Genomic DNA, 11264 nt, shown 5'->3' on the forward strand with positions numbered 1-11264 from the left:
AGTATGATTTCTTCTATTCTCTTTTAATTTGAGAATTGAAGTATTTTTGGTTGAGTTAGTTCAAATCAAAGAAAAGTTTTTTGGTCTACCTTATTTTTATTTTTTAATTTTTACTCATTTTTTTTATATAACTTAAACTTAAAAAAAAAAAATAACATTATATTATTAAATTATTAATTTTATATTATTAATAACAATAACTCATATTAATAACTCAATCAAAATAAATACAATTATCTTCAAGAACAAAACAAAAAAACAAAACGTTTGTTATGCTTAATATCTTTAGTTTGATCTGTATCTGGTTTAATTCTACTCTTTCTTCAAATAGTTTTTTCTTCGCCAAATTGCCCGAAGCCTACGCTTTTTTGAATCCAATCGTAGATTTTATGCCAGTAATACCTGTGCTATTTTTTCTCTTAGCTTTTGTTTGGCAAGCTGCTGTAAGTTTTCGATGAGATTTTGAATACTGTCCTAGAAAAATTCATGATTTATTATAAAAAAAAGATTCTAACAATTGATAAGATCGGATAAGTCTTATAGTATAAAGCTTCAATTCAAATATTGAAATTCTTGTATCGCCACGATAAGTCTGGAGATCACCCCATTTACTAATTCGGACCCTTTTTTTACATTGAAAGAACCTATTAGAGTCCCCCACAATTAGATATTGTGGGTATGCAAAAAATTTTGTTAATGAAAGACTTGACTCATATTACATTACAAATGAATTTATGAAAATTCCTTTCTATTTCTTCTATTTCTAGCTTTATAAAAACCATTTTTGGTGTCAAAATGCGGTATATGTGGTATAAAAATGGGAGAATCTATTCTCTTTTTTTCCAAAAAAATGATCTTGGAGATTGTGTAATGCTTACTCTCAAACTATTTGTTTACACAGTAGTGATATTCTTTGTTTCTCTCTTTATCTTCGGATTCCTATCTAATGATCCAGGACGTAATCCTGGACGTGAAGAATAAAAAATAAAGTTTTTGTTTTCCTTGCTCGATTTTTAAATGTTCTTAGGATTTTATTTATTCCACATCTTTAACTATTAAATAAAAAAATAAAAAAAAAAAAAGACTCGTCGAAATTGAAAGATAAATAAAAAATACCACGTCATTGACAAAAGCGGAAAGAGAGGGATTCGAACCCTCGGTACGAAAAACCCGTACAACGGATTAGCAATCCGACGCTTTAGTCCACTCAGCCATCTCCCCCAATCGAAAAAGGATAATTACTATGTTACATTACACAAAAAGTAAGGTTTGAAAAAAGAGTCTTTCTTTCTTTTATACCATACCTCTTATTTTTATTTTTTATATTCTTTTTATTATATATAATTATATAGTATCTAGACATATAAAATATAAAAAATATTAAAAAATATAGAAACTAAAAGTAATTCCATTGAGATAAAGTAAGGGCTCGAAAGAGATATCTCCAATCCACTATTCCAATGAATATAAATTATAATTCTATAATTATATATATATATATTATAAGTAATAATAGTAATAATATATATTATAAGTAATAAATTATATATTACTACTATATAATTTAATATATAATAAAAGTACCTCTTTGATTTCGTCTCCAAGAGCTTTTTTTATTCCACAGCCCGGCCTGGTCAGTACCTCGCTGGGCCTTTTTTGTTCCAATGAATCATAGAAAAAATGATTTATTTGATTTGAAAAAAGGATACTTGTTATTGAAACAACAACAATCATAATAAAGACTATTTCGATTCCTATGATACAGAATAGAATCAAAGTGCCATTTCTTAATTATTTGATCTTTCTTTTTTTTATTCCATTTACTTTACTGGAATAAAAAAAAGAAAGAATGGAACCATATATTCTTGCAGAATTTTATGTTTTGGCGTACATTATCGAACCGTATCCGTCAATGTCAAAGCACCCCCATCAAAAAAAGGTGTTATTTAGTTATTTAAATGACTCCTCTTTCCCTAATTTAATCGGGCTCCTTGAACAAAGCACGTCAACGCTCTAATTTTCATGATTCTTTTCTGATCCTATCTTCTTAATTATTATGGCTAATTTTTTTGTTCGACAAAGGATACATTTATATACAATAATCACATTGTAGCGGGTATAGTTTAGTGGTAAAAGTGTGATTCGTTCTATTAATCCCGTAATAGTTAAGGGGTCCCTTCGGAATGTTTGATTACTATTCCGATCAAAAACTTTATTTCTTAAAAGGATTTAATCCTTTACCTATCAATGAAAGATTCGAGGAAGAATGGACATTCTCGTGATTTATATCCAAAAGATTCAATTAGAAATTAAAAAAAAAATTGGATTATGAAATTACGAAACATAATTTGTTTTTAAATTGGATCAATACTTCCAATTGAATGAGTATGAGTAAAGTATCCATGGATAAAGAGAGAAGGGAGTATTTCTAATCGTAACTAAATCTTCAATTTTATGATTTGTATGTATAAGAGAGATTGAAGCAAAATAGCTATTAAACAATGACTTTGGTTTACTAGAGACATCGACATATTGTTTTAGCTCGGTGGAAACAAAATCCTTTTCCTAAGGATTCTTTCAAATAGAAATAGAGAACGAAGTAACTAGAAAGATTGTTAGAATCCCCCTCTTCTATAGGGATCATCTAGAAAGCGGGTTGTTTTGAATGCATTCAAACGGAAAAGCTGACATAGATGTTATGGGCCGAAATTCTTTTTTCATTTTTTTTTTATTTCGTTTACATCTGACATCTGTGGAATTTATCCATCTTCCATAAAGGAGCCGAATGAAACCAAAGTTTCACGTTCGGTTTTGAATTAGAGACGTTAAAAATGATGAATCAACGTCGACTATAACCCCTAGCCTTCCAAGCTAACGATGCGGGTTCGATTCCCGCTACCCGCTTATATCTCTATATTTATTATTCTAGATTTAATATATATATATTATAGATATTATATCTAGAATAATTTATTCATTTATATTTATTATATATTAAAATTAACATTAATTATATTAATATATTAAATAATATAAAAATAATATAATTAATCAGATTAATGTAATTAATCTAATTTAATGTAATTAATATACCGAATCGTTGAATTGAATGTGCAATTTTTGGAATTCTCTCACATATTCTTTTTTTCAGAAAAAAAGATGTGACAATTAAACTAAGAAAAAAAAAAAGCGTCCATTGTCTAATGGATAGGACAGAGGTCTTCTAAACCTTTAGTATAGGTTCAAATCCTATTGGACGCAATTTATTTCCATATATTTTGTTATATTTCTTTCTACTAGGTATTTTGAATGATTTGAATAAGAGACGCTTATACTTAACTATATATTATAATATTATAGTTATAACTTCTTTTTATAGTTATAATTTATTTTATCTTAATATGAAATCTATTATATTATAGAATATGAAATATATTAATAATTTCATAATATAAACTATAATAAAAAAGAAAAAATTAGAAAGTTATCTAAAAGAATTTTTTTATACATACTTGTTCCTGAAGTAGAAATTATACTTGTTCCTGAAGTAGAAAGCGTTCCATTTGTTCTTGAATAGCTTCTTTCAAAAGGGCTTCTGCTTCCTCAGTGAATGTCTTGGTGGAAGATATAATTTCTTGGAACTGAGGTTTATTCGTTTTTAAGTAAGTACGTAACTCACCGAGAAATTTCTTTACCTGTCCAATTTCTAATGAATCAAGATAACCATTCGTTCCAGTATAAATAGTCATTATCTGTTCTTCCACCGTGAGAGGATCTGCTTGAGATTGTTTGAGCAACTCGCGTAATCGTTGACCTCTTGCCAATTGATTCTGAGTAGCTTTATCGAGATCAGAAGCGAATTGTGCAAAGGCTTCTAATTCTGCGAATTGCGCCAATTCCAATTTTAATTTGCCGGCTACTTGTTTCATGGCTTTAATTTGAGCTGCGGATCCTACTCTGGAGACGGAAATACCCACGTTAATAGCAGGTCTGATTCCAGCATTGAATAGATCGGCAGATAAGAATATTTGTCCATCTGTAATCGAAATTACATTAGTAGGAATATAAGCCGAAACATCTCCCGATTGGGTCTCAACTATTGGTAAAGCAGTCATACTTCCTTCACCTAAATGAGAACTTGATTTAGCGGCTCTTTCCAAAAGTCGTGAATGCAAATAAAAACACATCCCCTGGATAAGCTTCGCGACCCGGTGGTCTTCGTAATAGAAGAGACATTTGGCGATAAGCCTGTGCTTGTTTGGACGGATCATCATAAATGATTAAAGTGTGTTGTTCACGGTACATAAAATATTCAGCCAGAGCGGCTCCTGTATAAGGAGCGAGGTATTGTAATGTAGCCGGAGAATCCGCCGTTTCAGCTACCACAATCGTGTATTCCATTGCTCCCCTTTCTTGTAAAGTAGTTACTACCTGAGCCACAGAAGATGCTTTTTGACCAATAGCAACATAAACACATATTACATTTTGCCCTTGTTGATTGAGAATCGTATCTGTGGCTACTGCTGTTTTACCGGTCTGTCTGTCTCCAATAATTAATTCTCGCTGACCACGTCCTATAGGGATCATCGAATCAATAGCAATAAGTCCTGTTTGAAGAGGCTCATATACGGAACGTCTAGAAATAATACCAGGAGCGGGAGATTCAATTAACCGAGATTCAGAAGCTGAAATTTCCCCTCGACCGTCAATAGGTTTAGCTAGGGCATTTATAACACGACCTAAATAAGCCTCACTTACTGGTATCTGAGCAATTTTTCCTGTTGCTTTTACAGAACTTCTTTCTTGTATCATCAAACCGTCACCCATTAATACAAACACCAACATTGTTTGATTCCAAATTTAGAGCAATACCTATTGTACCCTCTTCAAATTCTACTAATTCACCCGCCATTACTTCATCAAGACCATAAATACGGGCAATGCCGTCGCCTACTTGAAGTACGGTACCGGTATTTACAACCTTTACTTCTCTATTATATTGCTCAATACGTTCACGAATAATATTACTAATTTCATCTGCCCGAATGGTTACCATGAGTATTTCTTAATTTAATATTTAATTATTTTTTTTTCAAAAAAAAATAATGCCTACAGTAGAAGGACTAATCGGTTATTTCTTTCAGCGTCCCAAACATGCCAATATTAGCATTAATGGTACGTAAATGTAACTCGTTGTTCAAAGAACTATTCAAAGTTCCTAGAGCTCCTTGTAAGGCTTGTTGGAAAACCCGTTGTCGGACTTGATTAATCGCTCTTTGTTGTTCAAAATGAATGGTTTCATTTTTGTAAATTTCTAATTGTTCCAAAGTTTTATAAGTTGAATTAATCAAATTCAATTTTTCTCGTTCTATATCAGAGTATCCATTCACTCGAAACTGCTCGGCTTCCATTTCCACTTTCCTTAAACGTGCCCGGGCTTTTTCCAGTTGTTCAACGGCCCCCCCGCGCAGTTCTTCTGAATTTTGAATAGTCTTCAAGATCCTCTGTTTTCGATTATCTAATAAATCATTTAATGAAAGTAGATTATCTTTCCATTTATTTCAAAACTTCCACGATCCCTTCCCGAACCAAACATGAATCTTTCGATTCATTTGGCTCTCGCGCCCAATTACTTCAATTATTTATGAGAAATTCCCATATTTTTTTTTGAATATAATGAGCCTATCCTCCCTTCTCTATTCATATTCAAAAAAGATCTCAAAACTGATCACTAATCCAAGACCAGAATATTCGGAGGACTCTTCTGACCAAACAAATAATTGTCAGCAACGTTGTTTCTTTTTTTTTTCAAATCCAAAGAATTCTTCTTAATTTATACGTAGGTCGTTGATTCAGCATTGGATAAAAAGGAGGGGTTGAAATACTCATAATTTTTTCCAAATTGCAAAAATAAAAATTAAAGATAAAGGGTTCAAATCATTTTATCGACATGAGTGTTCTATATCGAAAAAACTTTCTAACTATTCATTTTGAAACCATTTTCATATTAACATTAAAATATTAACCTAGTAGTAGAAAGAGTACCTTGCTGAGTGTGGACTTCAAACGGTTTAGTTTTAACCATGTTAATTGTTCCACATTATTATTATTGGTTGATAGAGAATCAAAGTAGATTTACCAATGAATCGCGAAATGCTATGGTTCTGAAATATGATTTATTAATTTATTCAAAAGTAATTCGCGCGATCATGCACCTTTCCAGTTATAACGAAAAAAAAGTGCAGTTGGTTGGATCCAGCCTATTCTTGAAATAAACAACTCGCACACACTCCCTTTCCAAAAAAGATCAATACACCGAACACTACACTTAGATTTATTAGATTTGTTGCTAAAATATCGGTATTAAACCCGAAACTCCCGGCGGATGACCAGTAACCCAAGGAAAGGAAAGAATCGGTTACATTTTTCATAAGATCTCCTCTTCTATTTCTATATAGATAGACTAATTATCTCTTTATTTTTCTTTTTTATATATCTTTCTTTATATCTTTATTTTCTTTTGCAATTTCCTATTTTATATTTTATTTTAACTCTTTTTAGAAAGAAAATGAAACTAGAGTTCAAAATATAAAAATATATTAAATATATTGATTTATAAATCAATGGATTTTTTCAATTGGAAATTTCCAATTGAAAAAAAAAATGATACTTATCTTTATTAGAATTAGGTACCAGGCCTTATGTCAATTCCGAAGTATCTCGTTTGTTGTAACACTTCCTACAAAAGATTTCCCATTGGAATAAGAAGGGGAAGGAAGAAGGCGAGTCGGTATGCTAACTCCTCATCCTCCAATCAGTCCTTCCCACTTCCCATGGGTTATTGTCCCAACAAATAAATAATTGTAGGAGTGAAATCTTAATATAATTCGAAAAAGCGAGAGCAGTAAGTCCAAAGAAATAAACTAAGAAAAAATACGTATTGTTTTGTTATAGGATTAAACAAAGGGATTCGCAAATAAAAGCGCTAAGGCTACAACTAGTCCATAAATTGTTAAAGCTTCCATAAAAGCCAGACTAAGCAATAAATGTACTCGTATTTTTCCCTCCGCCTCGGGCTGTCTCGCGATCCCTTCTACAGCTTGGCCCGCAGCAGTACCTTGACCAACCCCAGGTCCAATAGAAGCAAGACCGACAGCCAACCCGGCAGCAATAACGGAAGCGGCAGAAATCAGTGGATTCATGATAAATTCCTCATAACAAAATAAGTAAATAGTTAATGATACAATAAACCAAGAAATTATGACTTAATTATTCCATCGCTAAGATCTATACAGTCGAAGGAACTAAGAACTCTGAATTGAAGTAATAATATTATTGAATCATCAGAACTACTTCGATATTTCTTTTTTTTTAGTTTAAATTCACATAATTTTTGTGAATCCATATGACTTTTGTTCTTCCATTTCTTTCTTTTTTCCAAACCATTCTCTTTGAATTTTTCGTTTTTTTCCTTGATTTAATCTCTTTATTCATTCAATATTCACTTTATCTAAATTCACAGTATTAGATATTTATTAGTTATATATGAACTAAAGATATATCTAATTAATATCTAATATCACATATACATGTGTTTCTTCCATAACGTAAATCAACTATTCATATCTTACATTCAATCGGATTCTAGAATTATTCTTCGAAACATTCACAAGAGTTGTCTTATAGCAATTAGATTACATACATCTAGTTCGGCTTCTCCTCCCCTAACCAATCTATATATTTTTTTTTTCAATTTCACTTTTGTTTTTTGTAAATCTTTATTTTTTCTTTTATTATTCGACCACATGGGTACAATCAATCTACATGTACAAATTCGTTAGATCGAATCATTGCGTCGAAATATCAGTATTTGATTGATATAAGTTAATGTAATTTATTATTTATTAAAATTCTCTTTTGGTCAATCGTTGAATTGGATGAAATCAACTTGAATGGGCATCATTCTATATAACAATAACATCTTTTTTTTATAGCACATTGTAGTAATACTATAAGTAATCCCGTCAAAATTATTATTCAGATTATGATTACTAATAGCTAATAATATTGAATATTCGAATTAAATCAACAAAACAATAGAAAGAGAATATTCATTGGAGGGGGTATAAATGGACCGAACTTGAATTTTAGGAAAAGATCTTTTAGATCTCTTTCCTTTTTTTTACTTCCCTGTTTGTTGCAACTCCCTAATATCTCTAAGATATTAAGCTTTTTTTACTATTACTCTCTAGAGAGTATATATATCTTAGTTATATATTTATTATATATAAATAGATTATATATATTTATAAATAGATTATATATATTTATATATAATATGTTATGTTCCCTAAGCGGATTATCGTGATACGCGCATATATTGCGTAAGTCTTAAGCTAAAAAAGCCTATTTCGAAAACAAGTCAATGATGACCCTCCATAGATTCGCCTATATAAGCCGCAGCTAAAGTTGCAAAAATAAGAGCTTGAATACCGCTTGTAAATAATCCAAGTAACATGACAGGTATAGGAACCACTAAAGGTACTAAAGAAACAAGAACAACAACTACCAATTCATCAGCTAATATATTTCCGAAAAGTCGAAAACTAAGTGATAGGGGTTTTGTGAAATCTTCTAAGATATTAATGGGTAAAAGGATTGGAGTTGGTTGAATGTATTTACCGAAATAACCTAATCCTTTTTTGGTAAGACCCGCATAGAAATATGCTAATGACGTGAGTAAAGCTAAAGCAACGGTAGTATTTATATCATTTGTAGGTGCGGCTAATTCCCCATGAGGTAACTGTATGATTTTCCAAGGTAAAAGAGCACCTGACCAATTCGAAACAAAAATAAATAGAAACAAAGTTCCAATAAAGGAAACCCATGGGCCATATTCTTCTCCAATCTGAGTTTTGCTCACGTCTCGAATGAATTCAAGGACATATTCGAAGAAATTCTGAATGTCAGTAGGAATCGTTTGTGGATTACGAACAGCTATAATGGCTGAACCTAATAAGATAGCAATTACAACCCAAGAAGTAATAAGTACTTGGGCATGGACTTGAAAACCTCCTATTTGCCAATAGAAATGTTGGCCAACTTCCACACCAGATATATCGTATAGCCCTTTTAGTAGTGTGTTGATAGAACATAATAGAACATTCATATTGCCCTCTGAAGGAAATAGAACTTTAAAAAGAATTATTTTGATTCAACCATCTATTTTTCGACTTGCCTACTTGAATTATATATTTTGTATATTAACTAATCACATAATACCCCTATGACTTGTATCTCTTTTGTGCGATTAAGGAATGGTAACCGATTTCATAAATCTATGGAGTTCCCCAAATAATTTATTTATCTTATATCTTATTATTAATCACGTATTTCGTATAGCTAGAACGACCCTCACAAATTGCAAATACTAATTTGTTAAGAATTAATCGGATTGAAGCTATAGCGTCATCATTTGCTGGAATCGAAATATCTGCAAGATCGGGGTCACAATTTGTATCGATTAAACAAATCGTTGGAATTCCCAAAATGATACATTCCCGAAGAGCCGTATATTCTTCTTGCTGATCAACGATTATTACAATATCGGGTAATCCCGTCATATATTTAATCCCGCCCAGATATGTTTGCAAGTGAGATAATTGTCTCTTCAACATAGCCGAATCTCGTTTCGGAAGACGGTTGAGTCTCCCCATCTTTTGTTCCATTCTCAAGTCCCTGAACTTATGAAGTATCGTTTCCGTAGTATACCAATTCGTTAACATACCACCGAGCCATTTTTTATTAACATAATGACAACGAGCCCTTATTGCAGCCCGTGCTACTGAATCAGCTGCTTTCTTTTTGGTACCAACAATTAAGAATTGTTTTCCCCTACTTGCTGCATCAAAAACTAAATCACAAGCTTCTGATAAAAAACGAGCGGTTCTAATAAGATTTATAATATGAATACCTTTACGCTTTGAGGAGATATAAGGTGCCATTCTAGGATTCCATTTACTAGTACCATGACCAAAATGAACTCCTGCTTCCATCATCTCTTCCAAATTTATGTTCCAATATCTTCTTGTCATTTCTCTCCCCACACTTCGTCTCTTTTTTTTTTTTGTTTTAAGAGGAGGTACCCTGAAATAGAAATAAATAATTGTTCCGATGGAACCTTCTTTTCTACCTCTAACGGATATTAGTCGTTGATACATGATTCACGCCATTAATTTCTTTCTATTCTAAATTACTATTATTTATTATTACCAAATAAAAAAAAAATGACCGCAAATAGTTAAAATCTGCTCTTAGGAATCATTAAATCCTCGCAATAATTGTTTGGGTGTATCGTGTAAATTCTTTGAAATGAAAAAATAAAATAATTCTCTGTGGTGGAACAACATATCTCTCATTTCCACCCCGAATAAATCATTCTTTTTGGTTTCCAAAGGAATGTTGTTAGGTTGCCTTGAACGTTGCACTAATCCTTTGAATCCAGTACCAACGGGTATCATCCCCCCCAGAACAACGTTCTCTTTCAGACCTTTCAACCAATCGATACGACCCCCGGAGAGCGGCTTTTGCTAAAACTCGAGCAGTTTCTTGAAAACTTGCTTCTGATATGAAACTTTGGGTATTTAGAGATGCTTTCGTTATTCCCAATAAGATGGCTCGATAACAGATCGCTTCTTCCAAAGCGCGCCCTGTTCGTTCCGCCCGCAACAATTCAATTAGTTCTCCGGGTGAAAAAACATTAGACATTCTATCTTCTGAAACCAACACTTTTGATGTTATTTGACGCACAATAATCTCTATATGTCGATTATGAATCTGCACTCCCTGAGATCGATAAACTTTTTGAATCTTATTAACCAAAGAGATACGACTTTGCACTATAGTTAGCTCAGTGCCAATCAAGAATCCCCAAGGAATTCCAAGAATTTTTGCTATACGCTCGTTCCAACCCTCAATCCTCTTTTCTAGGTTCATCGATATTGAATCAATCGAACGAACTTCTAACACTTGTTCCACTTTTGGAAGCCCTTGCGTTATATCTCCAGATCTCGATTTTTCATATATAAATGTAACTAACGTATCTCCTTCGTAAAGGATTTCTCCATAATGGCCATGAACAGTTGCTCCCAGAGTGGCCAAATAAGGTTTAGCTGATCTTATTACTACAGAGTCAATTTGAACAATTAGAACTTGACCCGATTTTAGTTGCGGTCCGTTTTTGGCTATACATACATTTTCACAAA

The 11264-nt window shown here is 32.1% G+C and overlaps 1 non-coding gene across 1 annotated transcript; it reads right to left on the reverse strand.

Moving 5' to 3' along the window:
- Positions 1-1133: 1133 nt before the first annotated feature.
- On the reverse strand, positions 1134-1221 carry TRNAS-GCU (transfer RNA serine (anticodon GCU)). The gene has a single exon. It is a non-coding gene; the product is annotated as a tRNA-Ser (tRNA).
- Positions 1222-11264: the final 10043 nt, after the last annotated feature.

Source organism: Corylus avellana, unplaced genomic scaffold, assembly GCF_965113065.1.
Source record: "Corylus avellana unplaced genomic scaffold, dhCorAvel1.hap1.2 HAP1_SCAFFOLD_208, whole genome shotgun sequence".
NCBI lineage: Eukaryota > Viridiplantae > Streptophyta > Magnoliopsida > Fagales > Betulaceae > Corylus > Corylus avellana.